This window comes from Quercus suber, unplaced genomic scaffold (genome assembly GCF_002906115.3).
Source record: "Quercus suber isolate HL8 unplaced genomic scaffold, Cork oak 2.0 scaffold_99, whole genome shotgun sequence".
In the NCBI taxonomy this organism is placed as follows: Eukaryota; Viridiplantae; Streptophyta; class Magnoliopsida; order Fagales; family Fagaceae; genus Quercus; species Quercus suber.
In genome coordinates this window covers 391,580-415,479 of record NW_027069564.1, presented here as the reverse complement: position 1 = coordinate 415,479, position 23,900 = coordinate 391,580, and the positions used below count along the sequence as shown (strand labels likewise).

Sequence of the window (23,900 nt, the reverse complement as noted above, 5' to 3'; positions counted from 1 at the left end):
ATTCTCAGGATGTATTCCCATGATTGAAGAACATGGGTTAATGGAAGAACTCTGGGTGTGATGCCCAAGAGTTTCCAATAAATATGTCGACCTTAAAGGTCACTTGGCACCAGTTTTAAGAAAATTAAATCAAGCGCTTAGTGCAAAATTAAACTATAATTAGAAGCTAATTTAGATTCGAAATAGATTTTAGGTTGTAAGTACAAATTACACCCTACTTATATATCTAGATATCAGTCTCTCTAAACTAGCCAGGATCTTTTATAGTTTGTTACTTATATATCATGGTATAGCTTATATGAGTCCACTTAAAATGCCAAACTCAAAAACTTTTTAATCCATCATTGATAAACTATAAGATCAATTTATTTTACTAAGAACTTTGTAGTTCAACTAACACCTTTTAATGTTTCCAACCGAGGCATTCATGGTCAAATTCCCTCTCCTTCATGGTAACTATTAAATTATGAATAAGTTCCCATTATGCCTTGAATCAGCACATAATAGCTAGTTACATATTTTATTTTTATATGAAAGATAGACACTATTTTATACTTAAAAACTATTGTAGCATCAAACACTACGATACTTGAAAAGATTTTCCATGCGAGCAATTTTTTTAGCAAACCAAGTTGAAAGATAATCACAGCAAACTAATCATAATCTCTAGACCTCATAAATCATCCCCACCTTGAGAAGTTGCCTGCGAGGAATAATGATAACTTCATCTGCTTCCCTTACACACCTTTTCAACCAATTATAGGCATAGTTTATAGCTAATTAATCAATCATCAATCAATATATATATATATATATATATAAAAGCAAAGACCTTATACGGGAGTGTATGAGGTCCTGCCAAGTAGTGTTCTAATTTTGCATTTAGCTTTTTTTTTTTTTTTTTTGGTTACCCAAAAGTTCATATTAACTTATTTTACTGTTATCTCATTAATGTCTCATTAATTGATTAAGCTTATGCCACACCTTTCTCTATTCCCTCTTTCTTCATGTCTTTTAGCATACCCACCGTTTTAGTATTTTAAAAAAAGCAAAAAAAAAAAAAAAAAATTAAGGACTAATAGTAATAACTAACTAGATAAGACCCTAAAGAGAGATAAAGAGACACAAAAATGTTGTGGATTATTAAATAAAACACACTGTTTCACTTGTATTACCAAAATAAAAGACTTGAGACTGACAAAACATTTGAAAGAGAGAAAGAGGAATCTAAGGGGTTCACCACCTCTGTTATACAGGTCTTTCACTACCATCAAGACGCCAAGACTCCTACGGGTAATTTTTCTTTTTTCATTTTAAAATTAGGGGCTTAAATATGATTTAGGTTTGGTAATTTGGTTGGAAAGTTTTTATTTTGGGTATATAAGTAGAGAGAATATTTGATGTGCAATGTAAAACCATATTCTACCATGGTTTAATTTTAAATCATCTAGAAGATATATGCACACACACTTGCCCATATCATGTTTAAATGTCACACTATCGATGAGTAAAAGATGGTGAGAGAGTTGGACATACTTTTATTTTATGGTATGAAATATGTAAACACAACACAAATTAGTTGATTTTCATGGTCCCGTTACTCTTTTGCATTTATCTTTGGTTTCATGATTTTTTAAAAAATTACTCTTACCTTGAGAAAGTTACAAATATACAATGAAACTACTAAACTAATTTTTAGTATCTCAAAATGTATATATTTCTTTACTTTAATTTATAGTGTGTTTGAATACCGTTTATTTTGCTGAAACTAAAAAAATTATTACTAAAAGTACTGTAGGTTACAATAGTACAGTGGGACCCATGAATAGTGCCAAAAAATGCAGTGAAGCCCATGAATAACAAAAATAAACTGAATAATGAAATAATTTTAATTTTTGATGAAAATTTTAGACCCCTTAACACACAACCAGATTGAGTAGCCTAGTTAATTAGCCAAGTTGTTACTTAGTCAAATTAAGCAATTCTAGGTTAAAACAATCAAACAATCATATCAAGAATATATAGCAGCGGAATAATAAAAAACACAAGATATGATCACCCAGGAAAACCAAACCGGTAAAAAACCTGGGGAAGATTTTACCCACCGATCCTCAAGGCAAAACTGAATTCACTATGAGAGAATTGAAGTTCATACAAAAGAACTTACAAGCTCCCCGCTCGACTTCCTAATGCTACCTACCAGTAAAACTTACTGACACGATTCTGTGCAAGTTCCGAATCCACGGACTCCTTCTTTCTTGAATTCTTCAATTAGCTACAAGCACCCACGCTTGATATTCTTTAAACTTCAATGGTAGCAACCTTGTTGATCATCAAGATGTTGAAGTAATCTCTATCTTGAAAACCCTAAGTTTATGTGAAGGAAAGCTTCTCAATTATCTCACAAGAGATTCACATAAACCGCAAATATGAGCAACAAAGACTTAGAGAGGTTTGGGTACAAAACCCTAAAAATAAAAGGAGGCACAAGAGGCACTCTAATCTCTCTCTCCAAAAGTTCTCAAAAACGTGGCTTAGAGTTTCCTTTATATAGTGGGAGAAGTAGATCTGAAACCCTAATCCTTAATGGGCTTAAGCTGCTATTTGGGCCGACTTAAAATTCTGCAGATACGATTTTTGATCGATTGAGCTTGTTCTTCAATTGATCGAACCAGGCAGAATATGAAGTCTTCTTCCTGCAGCTTGTATGTTCTTGAATCTTGACTTGAATAACCTTGAGCATTGTCTAATAAAACCTATATACTCTAAGATCTATATCTAGACAAGTTTGTGTTCATGATTTGCCAATTGTTCTAAACATTTAGAACCTAACAAACTCCCCCTTTGGCAATTCGTGACAAAACTTTCATACAAAATGAAATGCTCAAATACAAGAACAACCCAATACAATAAAATGCTCATTACAACAAATTCAACATAACTACTATCCATCAGTTGCAAGTGTAGACAGCAGCTCAATTGAATCAACCTATATATTTGCTAAAACACTCAACAAACGCATAAACGCATGTGTGACAGAAAAACAGTAAATCAACAAATATGCAAACTAACTCTCCCCCTAAGTTAAATACATCAAAAACAATGTTAACTCCCCCTAAACATAACATTCTTGTATTTTCCACACATATTCCCACATATCAACTATTTCTCCCCCTTTTTGTCATGTATTGACAAAGACAACTCATACAAAGAGTAAACAGTCAACATACGCAACAAAGGATAAGAGAAAATAAAGAAAGAAGGGAACACAAAACAATTCAACTCTATAGAAAATAGAGACAGCTCCCCCTATGAACAACACAGGTTAAAAAAAAATTTTCTCCCCCTATCAAAAATAGGAAAAACAAAACAAGATTTAGGAAAAACAATTTTGGGGAAAAATAAAAGAGGTGGGGGAAAATCAGTAGCAGCAGCAGCATCACCAACAGGATCAGGAACATCCTCACCAGCAGGACCAAAGTTAAAAACACACAAACCAAAGTTAAAAACTAAGGTAAGGATACACATGAAGAAAAAATATTCTCTCTTTCAATAAAATGCAAACATGGCACTATGTGACCCATAAACAGTTGCATGAGTAGAGAAAATATTTGCACATTGATTATCCATCATATCTTTTAAGAAATATATTTTCTACAGTTCACACATAAGAAATAGCATATACTAGAATGTACAAAACTCAAAAATTAATCGATCAATTTTTAAATCAAGTTGAGTACCCAATTTAGCAAAGTGTATGCATGTGTGAAAACACTAAGAGATATGACTGCAAAATTGCAAGATGGATACAAAATCAATGCAATGCATATGAATCCTAAACACAAATGATGCATGAAAAAAATTTTTGCTCAAAAACATAGAAACTGAAAATTTTTCAGTTTCGATCGATCGAGAATTGATCGAACATCAATCAAGTCAGGCAGACTCAAACCTAAAATTTTAATCGCAATTTCGATTGATCGAAAAACAGGTTCGATCGATCGAAAGTCTGGAAAAATCAGATTTTTGAAAAATAGAGCATTTTAATGCAGAAACTCCTCAAAGCACATTGTTTTATAAAAAAAATGCATGAGTATGAGACGAAAAGTTTTTCAAAAATACTTGAATTCAATCCAGATCTTCCAAAATCAAGATTTTCAATCAATTTGTCCTTAAAGCGCAAACATTAAACACATTTTGCAATAAAATCAAGGAACTTTTAATCTTGGATGGCCACAACAAGATCACACACAATAAAATGTACCAAGTTTAACAAAGAGTAACTTGTGTAGTGTGTGCAACTAGTAAAAGCTTGAGATACATGTGAGGTGATATGTGAATAGCAATTAATCACAAAGTCTACACAATCCATCACATAGAATTTAAAAGAGACTATCACCTAAAGAGTTACATCCTATAACTCCCACATCTCTTAGAACAAAAGCTTGCAATCATGTAAGTTTCTTGTATTTTTACCTCATTATTATGTGAGATGGCATCAAGCCTAATAATACACACCAATTTTATTTATGTGAGATGACATTAAGCCTAATAGTACACACCAATTTTAAGCATTAAGCAATTAAGTCGAAGCATCACCTTATGTTCTTTTTGTGCATGTGCTACACTTTCTCGAGCACAAAATCTTATGATATGCACTAAGGTATTTATGATTGGCTAGTGAACAGTGGTGAGATGGTTATTTATGCCTTTCTCAAAAGGATCAAGTCCGATAGTCAAATAACATGTGACTTCAAGATTAAGATAAAGTGATAAACTCCATAAACATCTTTCCCACACAACATGCACTACAAAATTTCAACTAGTAAAGTGCAATAAATAAGCCTATCCAAGCTAAACAAGGTATATAAACTTGTTATGTAAAGATAAGGTGGCCAACTTTGGTTTCAAATCCAAGATCTATAACAAAACACAAAAATCTTTTTGGTTTAGGAAAATTTATGACCAAAAACAAAAAGCACATATTATGCTAAATGAACAATGCAAATGCAATGCATGACAATGCTTAACTAAGCTATAGAGGGTACACAAACAAGAAATATCAATTTCTTAATTAACCCATGAGTACATGTACAAACTAGTACATATTCATACAAAATCAGAAATAGTTTAGCACAAACTATTCAAGTTTCTCCACAATGTCAAGCATGTTCTAAAACAAGAGAGAGATATCATAACTCATGTAATCCTCAAAACAAATAAAACAAGACTCAAAATAAAATATTTTTGTCTTTTTGAAAATTTTCAATGTTTTTGGATTTTTTTTTTTTAAATAAAAACAAAAACTTAAAAAATAAAACAACCAAAAACAGAAACAAAACATGTCCAAAAATAATTGAAAGCATTAAATCAGGGACAAGTTAGCAATATTCACCTTGGAGAATCTTTTCTCACCCATTTAGCACGAGTATTCGGCTTTGTAGGTGAAAATCCATGTGAAGCAGAGTGTATTTAAGGGATTACACTAATCTTTTAAGAAAGACTGAAATCCTGCAAATTCCTTTCACAAGCCAACAAGCTCAAATTTTTCAAAAGCATATGAAATAATTTATTTAGACTTATGGCAGGAAAAAGATCATCACATATCTTAGATTGACATACAGAATGTTTAAATTTCAATTTATGACAATTAGGACGAATGTGACCACGAACATCACAAAAGTGGCAAACATGAACAAATTTAGGAACATCAGTATTCTTAGCGGCAAATCTAGTCTCAGATTTAGGTTTTTGCCTCAACAAAGAACAATTTGGTCTAATATGACCAACAACACCACAAAGGTAACAGGTAGGCACAAAAACAGATTTCTTTTGCACACAAGCAGCAGGTTTAGACATAGGTTTAGAAACTTCAACGTTATCATCAGAACTTTTACCTTTGTCTAACTTAGCAAAATAAACCTTCTCTTTATTATTCCTCTTGAAAGGAGGGATATAAACTTTCTCAGTCTTAGGCTTAAGAGAAACAGAAATACTTTTGTTATCAACAACAGGCTTGGTACTAGTCAAATTTTCAATTTTAGTTTTAGATTCAACTAACTCTTGTTCCAAGCTTTTCATCTTCTCATCTTGAGAGGAAATTTGATTTCTCAAAAATTCACTCTTTTTATTAGACTTATCTAATCTCACAATCAAATCCTCTTTTTCAAGATTAGCCAATTTTAACTCTTCTTTAAATTTCTTAGAAATTTTCAAAGATTTAGATAATTCCTTACGAAGAATTTCAAAAGCATCAAAAAAATCAACAGAAACAATAATGTCCTTTTTATTCAAAACATCACAGGCATCAATAAAATCAGCAGAAGCATGAGCAAAAAGACACTTCAAGTTATCCATGATAACAAGGGTCAAGGATCAGCTCTTAGATCAAAGGATCTACAGACAGAAGAGCTACCCGCTATGATACCACTTGTTGGAAATTAAGATGTTGAAGTAATCTCTATCTTGAAAACCCTAAGTTTATGTGAAGGAAAGCTCCTCAATGATCTCACAAGAGATTCACATAAACCGCAAATATGAGCAACAAAGACTTAGAGAGGTTTGGGTACAAAACCCTAAAAATAAAAAGAGACACAAGAGGCACTCTAATCTCTCTCTCCAAAAGTTTTCAAAAACGTGGCTTATGGTTTCCTTTATATAGTGGGAGAAGTAGATCTGAAACTCTAATCCTTAATGGGCTTAAGCTGCTGTTTGGGCCGACTTAAAATTTTGCAGATACGATTTTCGATCAATCGAGCCTGTTCTTCAATTTATCGAACCAGGCAGAATATGAAGTCTTCTTCCTGCAGCTTGTATGTTCCTAAATCTTGACTTGAATCACCTTGAGCATTGTCTAATAAAACCTATAGACTCTAAGATCTATATCTAGACAAGTTTGTGTTCACGATTTGTCAATTGTTCTAAACATTTAGAACCTAACAATTTTTAATCCTAACCCAAATGCACACTTAGTTTACTTTTTCTTATAATATATGTAAAATATTATCCAAAACCGTCTTACATAAAATATCAAAAAACTCACGTTGGAGAGTATAAGGTGTCATGTGGCATATTCCTTGAACTTCTCTTTATTTAGTTTTCTACTTCAACAAAGTATGCATTTATAATAAAGTATTAGTTCATTGAATTAGCCAATAGAGTAAATGCATATATATAAGATATATGCACACACACCTGCCCATATCATGTTTTAATGTCACACTATCGATGAGTTAAAGATGATGAGATAGTTGCGCATATTTTCATTTCATGGTATGAAATATGTGAACAAAACACAAATTAGTTGATTTTCATGGTCCCATTACTCTTTTACATTCATCTTTGGTTTTATGAATTTTTTTAAAAAAATTAATCTTACTTTGAGAAGGCTACAAATATGTAGTGAAAATACTAACTAATTTTTAATATCTCAAAATGTATATGTTTCTTTACTTTAAATTAGTTTACTTTTTCTTATAATATATGTAAAACATTATCCAAAACCGTCTTACATAAAATATCAAAAATCTCATGTTGGAGAGTATGAGGTTGTGCCATGTGGCGCATTCCTTGAACTTCTCTTTATTTAATTTTCTACTTCAACAAAGTTTGCATTTATATTAAAGTATCGATTCATTGAATTAGCTAATAGAGCAAATTCGTATATTAATTATCTATTGTTGTGCATTAATTATTTGTATTAAATGAATTTATATGATTATTTTTATAAACTCTATATAAAAAATAATTTTTAGTTGGAATAATAATAATAAATTTAGAATATGACATTCTTACTCATGTTTAGTTGCTTTGACAACAATTGTTACAAAAGCCATGAAAAATTAAATATTTGTGAATTCACTAAAATTAATCTTAATCCTTTAAATTTCCTAACTCCTTTGTATGTGTGCATGCGTGCGTGTGTATGTGTGTGTGTGTATGGAACTAACACTATAATATGTATTCTATATAATTAGAAAGATTACTAATATAATAAATATATTTATTTTGTTATATTAATTATTTTAAGCATAATGAAAATTTAATATTATTTTTCTAAGATTTATATGAGAAACAATTGGTTTTTTTTTTTTTTTTTTTTTTTATGTGAGTAATNTTTTTTTTTTTTTTTTTTTTTTTTTTTTTTTTTTTTTATGTGAGAAACAATTGATTTGAAATATGGCATTTTTACTCAAATTTAGTTGTTTTTGCCACAATTGAAAATTTGAAACCATGTCCAACAAAAAGGGGAAAAAGTTTTTAGTAACACACAATCAAGAATGTAAAAATAATAATAATAATAATAATTGAAGGATATATGCATTATTTAGTAGACATGAAACATGCCTATCTATATTAGCTACGATATCATGCAATTTTCAATTTGTAAAAACATATATATATAGTATGATCAAATCACTATACTACTCTTAGTGTATTTCTATTTTGTCTATATATAAAATAACTAAAAAATACAATTTTTTACAATGAAATTTATTGAAATATCTTTTTCATACATCAATAGTTGAGAGTAGGGATCTGAATCCTAAATGTTTCTATTGGAATTTGAGGTGTCAATTAGTTAAGTTACAAGATTTTTGGTAAAACTTATCGAAATATTAGAGAAAACTAATAATAAGTTGTACCGCACTCAACTACTTTCTTCAAAAAATTTGATTCTTTTGATGGGTTTCTCTTATATCAAGTTGTATTCGATCCGTCATACATTCTATTACGGTGAATGGTCAACCCCATGGCCTTATCTCACCTAAGAGAGGGCTTCTGTTAGGCATCCAATTTTGTATTGTATCTATGCTATTGCATTAGACTTGTATTGTAGCATGAGTTGTAGGTGTACTATTGTATGATGGGGTGTATTGTAGGGTAGTATTGCTGGCAGTTAGTGGTAGTTAGTCCAGCTAATAATCCAGGTAGTTAGTTAGGGTGTGTAAGGTGTATATAAGAGGCATTGATTGTATTTGTTGAATAATAAGAAGATTCTAATTGTATACTTCCTTTACATATCTCTCTCTGCCCTTCTCTCTCTATTTCTTTTACCTTCCTCATCACCTTCTTAGGTATGGAGGCCTAGGTCCCCTTGAAGTGACCTACCATAAATCCTAATTCCAAGAGAGTCTTATCAATGGTATCAGAGCAGTTTGATCCAGTCCACCACCATGACTGAAACATTCAAATACACAAAATTCTTAAAAGATAGCTACGTTGTCCAAGATTGCAGTTAACCATGAACAGACCTTGTAAGAAATTCAGAAGCAATTACAAACTTTTACTAGGTTCATGTAGAAACTAGTTGAAGCTGAAGATAAAAGACAATCCCCAATTCAGGGCTCACGAGCTTTGCTTCAAATTAGCAATCATGGAGTTCATGAATCTCCCATCATGAATCCAATCAAGAACCTGAAATTAGAATTTCCTAGATTCCAAGGAAAATACCCAACTTGTTGGATTTACAGAACAAACCAATTCTTTTCATACCACAATACCCCAGACCATCAAAATGTCATTATGGCTTCTTACCATTTGGATGGTGAGGCCCTGATTTGGTTCCATGATGCTGAGCAGATTGGAGGTTTTGCAAGTTGGGAGGTGTTAGTGAAGGCCCTTTAGACTCGTTTTGGGGTCACAACCTATGATGATCCAATGGAGGCACTTACTAGGCTCAAGCAAACTTCTAATGTGGTTGCTTACAAAGGTAATTTCGAAATTCTGTCTAATAGAATTGTTGGTTTATCTGAGTCTCATAAATTGAGCCGTTTTTTGAGTGGCCTAAGGGATGAGATAAGATTACCAGTTAGGATGCTAGTGCCAAAATCCCTTAATGAAGCTTTTGGTTTAGCCAAAATTGAGGAAGAATATTTACTAAGTAGCAAGAAAAATTTCAAGAGCGTTGTGGATAATGGGAAGCCCTCAATTCTGGGATTACCTAAGCTAGAGACCAAGACTGATTCAAGGATTAAACTTCCTGCGCAAAGGTTATCTAATGCACAAATGGAGGAAAGGAGGAAACAAGGTCTGTGTTATAATTGTGATGAAAAGTGGCAGTTGGGCCATAAGTGTAAGGCAGCAAAGGTATTTCTATTAGAAGGGTTATGTGAGGAGGTTGAGCGTAAGTCTGGATTGCAATTGGTGGAATTGGATGATGATGGGAGGGACTATTGGGAACCCAAGATCAGGTCCAAGGAAGTGAGCATGTAAGTACTCCTGTTGAAATCACCTTATATGCATTGATAAGCAACCTCTTAACTAATACCATGAGAGTCAGAGGTAGGATTAAAAACCATGAAGTAGTTGCTCTTATTGATTCAGGCAGTACATATAATTTTTCCGATGTGTTAGAATTGAATATGCTGAATTTACACTTGGATACATCTCAGATTTTGGAAGTAAAGGTGGCTAATGGTAGTGTTATTAGGACTTTGGGAATATGTTATGAAGTCACTCTTGCAATCCAAGGGTCCAAGTTTGTTGTGGATTTGAATGTATTGCATTTAGGGGGTTGTGTAGTGGTTTTGGGTACTCACTGGTTAAGTATTCTTGGGGAAATCAGCTGGGACTCCAAGTTATTGACCATAAAGTTTCTTTACTTAGGTAATAGGGTGTTGTTAAAGGGGTTACATCCTAAAGGGCCTATCTTTTCAAAAGCTAACAAGTTCTTTAATGATTCTGCTACAAGGAAATGGCTGATTCTCCAGATTTCAACAGTCACCCCTACCTCAGCTAATGAACCACTGCTGCCTACTGCTCTTTCTGACCTTTTGGACCAGTTTTCTAAGGTGTTTGACATGCCTTCAGACCTACCCCCATTTCGTGGACATGAGCATCAAATCATACTCCAAGATGGTACTCCACCAGTTTGTGTGTTAGGACATATGTGATTCATGTTAAGAACATAGGTCACTATTTTGTGTAATTGGCTAATTTTTTGACAAAACGCACTTTACTTGTAATTGGGTAGATCTAGGATGTGTTTAATATTTCAAAGAATAAGAGTTCGAGTTTAGTATTGAGTCATGCAAATTTGTCCAAGAAACAAGTGAAGAAGTGTTGATTCATTAAAACTCGACAGTTGCTCGACAAATAGCTATCTATTGAGGTTTAATGAGGCTCGATAGATACTATCTATCGAGGTATCTATCGACAATTACGGAAATCATTTTTTCAGATCTGATTTTCGGCCCATGCTTATGTATTTTTGTAGGGTTTCTTTTCTCACAACCCTAGATATATATAAGACTTATTTTAAAGGCTGTCACATAAGAAAATACAAAGAGAACACATGAAAAAGTGATCGAGTGCCTTATTCTCTCTAAAAGAAGCTACTGCATCTTTGCACCTTAGGGTTTTGTAACCAAGTGCTTCTTGATCTTCATTGTTGATGAAGTGAAGAACTTTGCAGCCAACATCTTCTTTGAGTTGGCGAGTTAGTCATGTATTGAGATCCATGCAAAAAGGGTGGTGTTCATATATTGAAGAGTTTAGAGGTTCTGAAGCGGTAGAAAGTTTTTGCTGTAAGTTCATCTACAGGGATTGTAAGTATATGGACAAAAGTTTTGTACTAAATTTGAAACTTCTCTTTACTATAGTGGATTGATTTTTGGGAAAGTTTCCCCCAAGGTTTTTTACTGTAAAACTAGTTTGTTTCATTGGTTTTTCTAGGTCATCATATCTTGTCTTATTTATTTTTCTGCTGCATGATTTTGACATGATATTGATGTTTGTTTGTTTAAACAAAATTTATTCATAATTAATCTAATTAACAACTTGGGTTTAAAACTTGTTAATTTTATTAACCGGGGTCTAAATTTCCCAACAAGTGTTATCAGAGCGGATACACTCTGATTGGATTAATTTTCTAAGTGTGATCCTTGGCCCCCATTGTCATGGATCGTGGACAATCTCTTTTGATTCCTGTTTTATTTGATGGAACTAATTATGTGTACTGGAAAGTTTGTATGAAAGTTTTTTTGCAGGCTCTAAGTGAACAAGTATGGCAAGCTGTTGAAATTGGCTGGATTAAGTCAAAGGAAGCGCCGGTGAATTGGGATGAAGCAACAATCATAGCAGCAAATTTCAACAATAGGGCCTTGAATGCTTTGTTTTGTGGGATGACCAATGAGGAATTCAAGAAAATATCATCCACGAAAGTTGCCAAGGAAGTATGGATCATTCTTGAGACCACCTATAAAGGTACCAAGACAATAAAGATTATGAAGTTTCAAAGACTCACTAGTAATTTTGAAGAAATAAGGATGGAGGAGGATGAGACATTTGATGAGTTCTATGCTAAACTCAGAGATATTGTGAATTCTGCCTTCAACCTTGGAGAATCTATAGTAAAATCCAAAATTGTTAGAAAAATCCTTGGGTCCTTACCTGAAAGATTCCATGTCAAGATTACTACCATTAAAGAAGTCAAGGACATTGATCAACTTCCTTTGACTGAGCTTGTAGAGAACCTTCAAATCTATGAGATAGGATTAGGTTTAGAGACCGTTTGGCTTGGGTGGAAAAGCTGAAACGCGCGTTTGCGTTTCAGCATTTTTTTTTTTTTTTTTTCACGGGTTTCAGTCTTTTTTACTGTTTATGTACTGTTGCGGTTACTGTTCAATGAACAGTAGCCGCAAAGTTTGACATTTCAACCCAAATTTTACTGTTCATGGACCCACAATTTTCACTTTTCAGCAACTTTTTCATTAAAAATGGGTCCCACGATACTATTCACACATTAAAAAATTATTTAGCTATAGTATTTTTCAGTTTTCAGTTTTCAGCTGTATCCAAACGGGCTCTTAATGGGAAAATGTGGAAAGAGTAAAAGCATGGTTCTTAAGGGTATAAAGGAAGAGATTGAGGACTTTGAAGATAAAGACGGAGATGATGATGAGGATGAGAATCTAACCTTCATAACTGATGAGATTATTAAGCTTCTTCAATTTAGGAAAAAGGATAAGAGCAAACCTCCTAGGAAATATAAATCCTCAAGGAAGGGCAAGAATGAGAAACCCCTCATCCAATGCCATGACTGCAAAGGTTTTGGTCATATGAGGATAAAGTGCCCAAATTACCTTATGAAAGAAAAGACCAAGAATTCAAAAGATAAATGGTTGGTTGCTACCTGGAGTGATATTGAGAATGACTCTTCTGATGATTATGTGGATGAATGTGGTCACTTTATAGCTTTTGCTGCCATAACGGATAAGGTGATTGTGGAGAGTGCTAGTGACAGTGAGGATTCTTCTAATGATAAAGTACCCAAAAAGATGACCCTTCAGAAAGCCAATGATAAGTTATGTACTGAATTCATAAAATCTAAAAAGACTTCTCATCTTTGTAGAAAAGAGCTTAATGAGGTAAAAATTGAAAAAGCTGATCTGTTAGTCAAACTAGATGAGACTACAAGGTTAGTTGAGACACTTGTTGTGGAGAACACCTCATTAGAAGAAAAAGTTAAGAATCTTGAGGTTGAGCTTAGTCAAGCTAGAACTCAAATAGAAAGGGTGTCTAGTGCAAAGTTTGATGAGGTCTTAAGTGCTCAAAAGCCTATTTCTGATAAGACTGGCTTAGGATATGCTGTTTCCTTCGGCCCCTCCTCTTTCACAGCTTTTAAATCAAGGACTGTCTTTATGCCCCAATTTGAGAAAAGTGATAAAGGTATGAAATCCATAACTCATTTGGCTAATTCTAAATTCTTTGTTAGACCTCATGTTTGTCACCATTTTGGTGTTTCTGGACACATCCGTCTTAATTGCTTTAAGTTGTATTCTCAAAAGTAAGTGTCCAAACGGTTACAGGTTTCCTCTCAAGGACTTATACCTTTGTTTGGAGAGTTATTAAAAGTTTTGAACTTTTTAACTCAATTTCAAGAGAATTCTAATTCTTCTATGTCCTTTAGTACACATACTGGGATACGTGTTTTTTCATCTTCACAGCCTAAGACTCGTGCTCTGTGGGTGAACAAGGAGCCTAAGACTTAATTATCTTTCTTATCTATCATCTGTTTTAATTCTTTCTATTTAAAGTAGGACTCTCTTTGTTTGATTTTTTATCTACTTTTGGAATCATGCTTTCATGCATCTACACCTTTCTATCATGCTTTCATGCATATGCATCTTTCTTTTATGCCTTCATATTGTTTGTCTGTTTTTGTTTGGTTGTTTAGTCTTTTTTTTGTTTGTTTTTCAAAATAAAAAGAGAAAAATCAAAATCAGAAAAATACAAAAACAGTGTGTGTTTTGTGTACATTGGTACTTATGTACCTTGGATGGCCATTAAAACAAAGTTGCCTAAACTTTGCATCCCTTGTAACTTAGATAAGCATCTCTATGCACAACTAAGTAAGTGAGTTTTATGGCTCATGTTTGTGATAAGTAAGATTAAGTAATCACTTGTACTTAACACTCATATTACTCTTTTTGTGTGCAAGTGTTATCATCAAGAAATATTAATTTCTTTCTAATTATCATCTAGCAATAAAAATGAGAATCCAAGAACTACAATAAGTAATCTATTAAAACAAATTGCTAAGCATGAGAGAAGATTATCAATTACCATCGCCATTATCGTTGGTTGTCAATACAATGAAAACGTACTTGATCAAAGTAATTAACAAGAGCGAGTAAAAGATTAGAGACAACAAGCCAAGTATATCATTATTGTGCCTAACCCTAGTAGGAAAAATGCCCGATAACACATACAAAGGCGACGTGCCCAAATCACCATACACAACCCCAATGCTCTGAAATGCTAGCTTCATTATGCTTCCCTAATCCAAGGCCTGCACTCAAACACTTCAAATATCATATTTGAAACAAAATAATAACAACAATAATAATCGAATTAGTTTTTTTTCTTCTAGACTAACTTATTAGTTTATTGCTTATCTAAAATTATATTATTCCTATAATTTTTAGAATAGGCTATATATATCATAAGAATAACAGGATAAACGAAAAGCTAAAAAGAGAAAACAAAAAATTATACCTGAGAAGATCTAGGGGCTTGATTGGTGGTGAATCTATCAGCCTCCAAATCAAAAGAATCAAATCTAACAATATTTTTCCAAGAGAGTTCTTTACATTTGAGACCATTGTAAATCCCAGGTTGATCAACTTCATGTTCTTGTTCATTTCCTTCTACACGATTTTTTTTCTTGTGAGCTTTCTTCTTCTATAGCATCAACACCCTCCATCGCACTCAAACTTACAATCTTATGGCCTATCTATTCTCAGGAGTTAAAATTAAAATGAGAAAGCCCTTAATTAAGCATGGTAATTTATTTTAATAAAAAAAAAATAACCTATTGCAATGAGATTTTCAAAGTAAGTCGTTGCAATATATAAATCGTTGCAATATAAGGAATTTATTGCAATGAATATCTAGTGTTGCATGAATCTATTACCGCAGAGTTTATTACAACGGCTTGCATCGATTTTTTTGTTGTTGCAATAACCTATTACAACGACATTAGTTGTTATTGCAATGACTTTTTTGATTTTTTTTCTTGTAAGCTTTCTTCTTCTATAGCATCAACACCATCCATCTCACTCAAACTTAGAATCTTATGGCCTATATATCGTCCCAACATGAGCAAGTAAAAGAATAGAGACAACACGCCAAGTATATCATCATTGTGCCTAACCTTAGTAGGAAAAATGCCCGGTAACACATACAAAGGCGACGTGCCCAAATCACCATACACAACCCCAATGCTCTAAAATGCTAGCTTCATTATAGTTCCCTAATCCAAGGCCTGCATTCAAACACTTCAAATAACATATTTGAAATGAAATAATAACAATAATAATAATTGCATTAGTTTTTTTTTTTTTCTAGACTAACTTATTAGTTTATTGCTTATCAAAAATTATATTATTCCTATAATTTTTAGAATACACTATATATATCATAAGAATAACAAGATAAACGAAAATTTAAGAAGGGAAAACAAAAAATTATACCTGAGAAGATCCAGGGGCTTCATTGGTGGTGAATCTATCAGCCTCCAAATCAAAAGAATCAAATCTAACAATATTTTTCAAAAAGAGCTCCTTACTTTTGAGACCATTGTAAATCCCAGGTTGATCACCTTCATGTTCTTGTTCTTTCTCTTCTACATGATTTATTTTCTTGTGAGCTTTTTTCTTCTATAGCATCAACACACTCCATCTCACTCAAACTTACAATCTTGCGGCCTATCTAAACTCAGGAGTTAAAATTGAAATGAGAAAGCCCTTAATTAAGCAAAGTAATTTATTTTAATAAAAAAATAACCTATTGCAATGAGATTTTCAAAGTAAATCATTGCAATATATAAATCGTTGTAATATATGGAATTTATTGCAATGAAAATTAAATGTTGTTTAAATCTATTACCTCGGAGTTTATTACAACAGCTTGCATCGACTTTTTTGTCGTTGCAATAACCTATTACAACAACATTAGTTGTTATTGTAACGACTTTTTTGATTTTTTTTCTTGTGAGCTTTCTTCCTCTATAGCACCAACATCCTCCATCTCACTCAAACTTACAATCTTATGGCCTATATACCGTCACAACATGAGCGAGTAAAAGATTAGAGACAACACGCCAAGTATAACGTAATTGTGCCTAACCCTAGTAGGAAAAATGCCCGGTAACACATACAAAGGCGATATGCCCAAATCACCATACACAACCCCAATGCTCTGAAATGCTAGCTTCATTATAGTTCCCAAATCCAAGGCCTGCACTCAAACACTTCAAATATCATATTTGAAACGAAATAATAACAACAATAATAATCGGATTAGTTTTTTTTCTTCTAGAGTAACTTATTAGTTTATTGCTCATCAAAAATTATATATTCCTATAATTTTTAGAATAGGGAATATATATCATAAGAATAACAAGATAAACGAAAAGTTAAGAAGAGAATCAACACCCTAGAGCATCAACACCCTCCATCTCACTCAAACTTACAATCTTATGGCCTATCTAAACTCAAGAGTTAAAATTGAAATGAGAAAGCCCTTAATTAAGCAAGGTAATTTATTTTAATAAAAAAAATAACCTATTGCAATGAGATTTTCAAAGTAAATCGTTGCAATATATAAATCATGGCAATATATGGAATTTATTGCAATGAAAATCTAGTGTTGCGTAAATCTATTATCTCAGAGTTTATTACAACGGCTTGCATCGACTTTTTTGTCATTGCAACAACCTATTACAACGACATTAGTTGTTATTCCAATGACTTTTTTCGTTGTATTAAGTCTTTTTTCTTGTAGTGTATTATAAGAATTATAAAATTTGAGAGAGAGAAATAAAATACCTGAGAAGATCCAAGGACTTGATTAGAGGTGAATCTATCAGCCTCCAAATTGAAAGAGTCAAGTCTGACAAGGTTTTTCCTGGAAAGTTTTCTACATTTGAGACCGTTGTCAGTCCCCAAATTTCAGTGCATCATCCACAATTCCCACCTCTCTTTGCAACATTTCTTCATCAACCTTTTCTACTTCTTTGTTGTCAGCTAATTCATTAGGCTTGAGCAGATCATTTCGTATGAACTCTTTCAATTGATTCACCAGCATCTTCTTAAAAAACTCACACTCAAATCTTGAATCCTTATATCCATACCTCATAACACATCAGAAAATGTCTAGCTCATAAGGCTCTATTCGTCCAAACAAAAAGCGTTCCTCTAGAGGGATTGTGCTAATGGTTAGATACTTGATTGAAACAAAGACAAGAATTGAGTGTAAAGCTGGTACATTCACAACATAGTGGGTGAATATAGGGGAAATTCCATGGACAAGCTCAGTGTAAAATAGGGCAACACCCGGAACCCGATGGATGCTAGGATTAGAGGCTACCTCCACCAATTTACGAGTAGAAACTTTGTTTTCTAGTTCATACTTGTACTTCTTCCGATAGCCATAGTTCCATAAATAAATAATGGTCACAAGAGTCAAGGCAAACAATAAAGGAAGGTACCCTTCATCAACAAACTTGTAGAGTACTGAGGCTCAAGAATAGGAATTCCAAGAGCCCTATTGTTAGAGCATACATGATGATCAAGTAGATGTTTGTCTTCCATATCATGACCACCACAAGGAGAAGAAACAAAGATGTGATTGTAAATACAAATGCCACTGCAATTCTTGTTGAAAGAATATCAAGAAAAAATGTTGGAAAGACTTGCACATGTAGAATTCAAAAGAAAGCTAACAGAAAATGTTTTCATTCTTCACAACACAACATAGTAAAATAACATATTGATACAAATAATACAACTTTAAGTGTTCCTTTGAATGAACTGTATGATGGAATTAAGTTGTTTATTATGTTTATTTAGCTTATGTACAACGTTTTGAAGCAACTTTTGCCTAACTTAATTTTAGAACCTAAAAAGTCAATGAAAATAAACTCTCATAAACAAGCACAAAAGACATTTTTTGACTACTTTAACTTCATTTTAGGACACTTTATTGCTTTGAAACATCATCATCATCATGGGAAGAGGATTTTGAATAAGGTTCTCTCCAGGTAATGCATGATGCTAAGCCACAAGGCTCTTAATATTTTTATTGCTTTTGAGTTTCAACAAGTCTTAATTCATATCAACATCCAAATAAATCCAAAAAATTGTACAATTGTTTTTTTACTACCTCTCAAAATTCTAAAATTATACTAAAAAATATAGAAAAGTTTGAGGTGATTTACCATAAGCATTCCCTATCTTCAATGTATTTTTGAAGCCAAGAGTGACACCCACACAAGCCAGCATGAGAAGGGTGTTGATCTCTAGTACATAAACTTGCCCTTTGTATTTAGTGGATGTGTGCACTACCTTAACCCATGGGAAACACCCAAGGGCCAAAGATTGTTGGACAATAGAGAAAGAAGCGGAGATTAACAACTGACTAGCGATGATGACTACCATTACAGACACAATAAACATTGGCCAGTACAGTGGTTCTGCATAACAGAGAGTCATATGAAAACAAAGATACACTACAACAAAAAATGTTTATTACAACAAAAAAAAAATTGTTGTAATAACATCAAAGTCATTGCAATAGTTTATGCAAAGTATTGCAATAAAATTTGAGATAATAGGTTTGTGTTAAAAAAATCTCGTTGTAATAAACTTTAAATATTTTAATGACAATTTTGATGTGATACTATATTTGCTGTTGCAATAAACAATTTATTACTTCGAATGTCTTGTAGCAATAGACTATAATTTCACGAATTTTATTGCAATAGATTGCAAATAATTAACAAATATAATTTTGGTATTAGATAATTGTAATAATATATTTGTTGCAATTTCATGTTTGTTATTGCAATAGATTATAAAATAATTGATATTTAGTTATTGCAATAAATATTTGTTGCAATAAGCTGACACTTTGAAATTTCTATTGTAATAGATTGCAAAATAATTGGTACCAAGTTATTACATTGATTTTTTCAATTTAAGTTATTGCAAAAAATATTTCTTAATGCAATTTAGTATTAAAGCCTCTATTACAACTAAAAATTATAAGTTATTTTAACTTATAATTATTAATGTAATAATTTACCACTTTTAAATTATTATTGCAACGAATTTTAATTTATAGATGTAATATTATGTCTAATACTACTATACTAATTTTTGTTGTATTAACACTTGATGTAATAGACTTATTTTGATGTTTTGATAACACCGCAACATCAATGATAGCAGGGGGAAAAATAGCCATGTTAGTTATAAGGAATTGTAAATGTACTTGGAACAGAACTATAGAAGGCACTGCTAGCATCCTGATTGTGTTTACGGAGATATGAAGCTTGACCAAAGTAGGCAAGAACAATGGAGGGAAATACTATAGTGCATGAACTTATCTGAATTGAGCGAACACTAAAGTGATTAAGATTTGCAAACAATGCTTGAGAACCTGACATTGTTTGACTAATTAAGATCACCACACAATTAGTAACTATAGGATTAGTCCTAAAAAAATTCAACAAAAAAAACCCCAATATTTTTTGTTACAACAACAAAATAGAACATAAACTTATAAAAGGAAAGCTTGGCACAACCAATGTTGTATTGTGGAGTAAATTTAAAGGAAAATTATGAGATAAAGATTATGATACACACCTGTTAGGCATAGATGACACCGCCAAGAGAAATCCAGGCATTCTTCCTATCCTTAATGAAATATTCAACAATGTACATTGGATTGTATTATGACCTGTGTACTAAATAAATTATTTGAATTTAGATAAGTGATAGAATAAGCCTTCTTAGATAGATCGGTATTGTTATTTATTTGTATTCAAATAAATTTCTATGTTTTAAGATAGTATAGGTTCCTATGTTTTAGGATTTGTTGATGAGGCTATCTCATCCTTGCCTATTTATGTACGTTGAATTTATTAATGAGAATTAATAAAACACAAAAATGGCATGACATTAAGGCACAAAAATGGGCAAAGTGTGTAAAACACACAAACACTGACCAAAACATGATAAACATGATCAATCAAAAAGAAACCTAAGTATTGGAACTCATTTAAGTCCAATTCAACACAGAAATGTCACTAGGACATTTTGTCAAACACCTAACATGCAACAATGCACTATAACAATGAATAATGCATGAACATGGTGAAAACTTGCCTAAATACAAATGTAGAATGCCACACAAGGCCAACACAGATGCACAACAATCAAATGGGACTCAGCCCAATCAAAATAATGGAAAAATTTTCACAAATTTAAGAACCCCAACCCAATTTTCAAAAATCCCCAAATTTTAAGATACCCTAATCTAAAATCTGCATAATCTAAGATAAAAATGAAGATAATATTTAGGAAAACATACCTTGAAGTGATTTTGCAGAGATTTTGCTTGAAAATGATGGGGTTTGAGTGAAAAATGAATTTGGGTTGAGCAAGGTTCGAGAGAGGCAGTGCGAGGGAAAGTCTAAGTGTTTGAAAAACTGTCACATCTGCTACATAAAAACTAAAAACAAGCGTTTTTTGTAGATTAGACAGTAGCGAAACAGTCGTGAGACAATCACAAGAACGGCCGCTGATGCATAAAAACTTTCGCGAGAAGCTTTTAGTCACGAATAAGTCATGAGACAGTTGCAATAGCCTCTGTATGAATTGAAAAAATTCCAATTTTTGCCTAAAAACTTTTCGTGAGAAGTGTTTAGTCGCGAAAGACTCGCGAGGCAGTAGTGAGAGTCTCTGTATGAAAATGTGACTTTTTAATTTCCCTTAAGCACATTTCGCGGGAAACTCTAAGTCATGAGTTTCTCGCGAAACAACCTCTGAACCAGTTTTTGAAGAAAAACACAAAAATGCATTTTGAACAAAAACTAAAGACATGAAAGTATAAAATCACTTTCAAAAACATATAAAACACTCAAAAATCTTTTTAAGTTTGATCAGCAAGTACTTGAGCATACACGTCATATTTGAACATGTACAATCACACAAATGAGATAAGTATTATTTGAATCAAAATCTTGTGTGTTGTGGGTGAGTATCAAATGTGAAATAGTCTTTAGACTAGAGTAAAGCTTCAATGATCAATTCAATTAAGTCATACACAACTGGTACTAAATTAATTGGTTTATCTCAATTACAGAAATGAACATATATGACCTCCCACAAAAGACTGATTACAAAACTTAGAAGTTTTTTATTTGGCTTTTGCATAAATCATAACATTTGATCCTTTTCGGATAATACATCTCTTTTTTAGATTGATGCCTGAAATTTTTTATATTTCAACATTGAGAGTTAGCCTTTGACTTTTTGAGCACCATACATTTCAATTTAAAATGTCACTTTCCCTTTTTCCTAGTCAAATACTAGTATGTGTGACGGCTTTTACAGTTCATTATCTCTTTTCATTTTGAGATTTACATTTGTTAAGCTCTTTAAGCAAAAACATAAAAATAAAGTGAGAAGATATATAGGCACAAGTCTATGCAAGTATCAAGACCATCAAAACTATTGACCAATCATTCATGACAAGCTTAAAGATCTATTTACAATAATCACACATAGTTTTTAAGATTTCTTCCACACAGATATATGTGCATACAAACAAAGCTAAACTCAAAAATGCACTACGTCATTAGTATGAAAGTACTAGGCTAAACTCACATGTAATATACACAACACAAGCGATCAAACTTTTTAAAGATTCACACTCAAAAACAGATTAAGTAAAGTAAGATTAACAAAAATAGGTACAAACCAAAACAAGTAAAAGAAACATGCTATAAACTAGAAGCAATTGACATAAAGTGAACTATGCATGTCGTGATGCATGAACATATGCCCCTAAACATCGGAAGAATTAATGCATAGACATGTTGTAATGCTTATGCATGAGTACCCCTCTTCACCCACACGACACGTGCGTTTAAAGTGATATCTCTATAGGATTGGGTACGAGTGTTGTAGCCTTCAAACCTTCTAGTAAAGCTTTCCAAGCAGGTGGTGAATGCACTAATCATCTTCATCACATCCATCATTCCAAAATCACCATTTCGATCTCTTAATTGCTCAACAGCCCAAGTCCTCTTGTCATTTCTTGGTCTTCTTGACCTTTGATCACTTGTATTTTTCAATACTTTCAGCTTATGACAGTTTGGTTTGGTGTGTCTTTGAAGTCCATAATAATGGCAGAAGTGTTGAGTTCTCGAACCTCTTTGTGACTTTGGGAGTAATTTCCCATTACCCTTAGGTTTGACTACTAATTGTTTAGGAGGCTTAGTCACATTCTTCTTCTTCTCATCCTCCACTTTCTTAGGAGTAAAGGCAGCCACTACTGGTTCCTTAGCTTGCACAAACTTTACTTCCTTGGTTACATTGACAGCTGAACTACTTTCTTCAGTATATCTCAATTTGATTTTGTCGGAGAAAGGTTTTTGATGAGAGAGGACTTCATCAAACTTCTTGGAGGAGACTCGCTCTACTTTAGCATTGGCTTGAACCACCTCAAACTCAAGGAATTTTATTTTTGAGTAGGCTTCGGCCAGCTCTCCATTCAATATCTCTATTTCACATTTAGCCTCCTTATATTGCACTAGGAGACTTCTATAGTCCTCCACTGCCTTCTTTATCTTTTTAACGACTGCCTTGGCTACCCTTGTATATTCTCCTGACTTCTCAAGGAGGGAATTATAGTTTTCTTGAAGTCCCACTGTGCTTTCATCTTCTTCAGCATCAGATTCTTCTACTACTCCCATTGACTCCACTTCACTATGTTCACCGAGCTCTTCCACTAGCAAACTCAAGTCCTCAAAGGACTCAACATGAACAATAGTCATTGATAGGCCAAAAATGTATTGACCCCTTGTGATTAAATTAATTGATTAATTAGCCAAGTTATTAATTAATCAAATTAACATGCAAACGCGTGGTAGCACAAACAAATCGCCAATAAACTAATTATGCAGCGAAAAATAAATAACACGGTGATTTGTTTACAAATGGGGAAAACCTGGCGGCAAAAACCCCACCGGGTGATTTTCAGTTCACCACTCCTGAAATTTCAATATTATCACAACAAGAAGTTACAAGTAAAGGAATCTCAAGTACTTACCAATCTACAGTTGAACCTTTACCCCAATACCCAATTGGACTTGTTCTGTAGTGACAATTTTCCTTTTTTTATGCACGACTCCCAAGTACATGACTCCAAACACCAACTAGAAAGAGTTGTTGGCTGCAAAGTTCTTCAGTTCATCCACGATGAAGATTAAGAAGATGCTTGGTCACAAAACCCAAAGGTGCACATACACGTAACCTCTTCAGAAGAGATGAACTAGGGCAAAACTTTGTCTCCGGTTACAAATTGCTTGAACAGACTTTGTTCAA

General features: G+C 32.9%; 1 pseudogene; it reads right to left on the bottom strand.

Moving 5' to 3' along the window:
• Positions 1-666: 666 nt before the first annotated feature.
• LOC112015996 (potassium transporter 5-like) lies at positions 667-23,350 on the bottom strand (annotated as a pseudogene).
• Between the last annotated feature and the right edge of the window lie 550 nt (positions 23,351-23,900).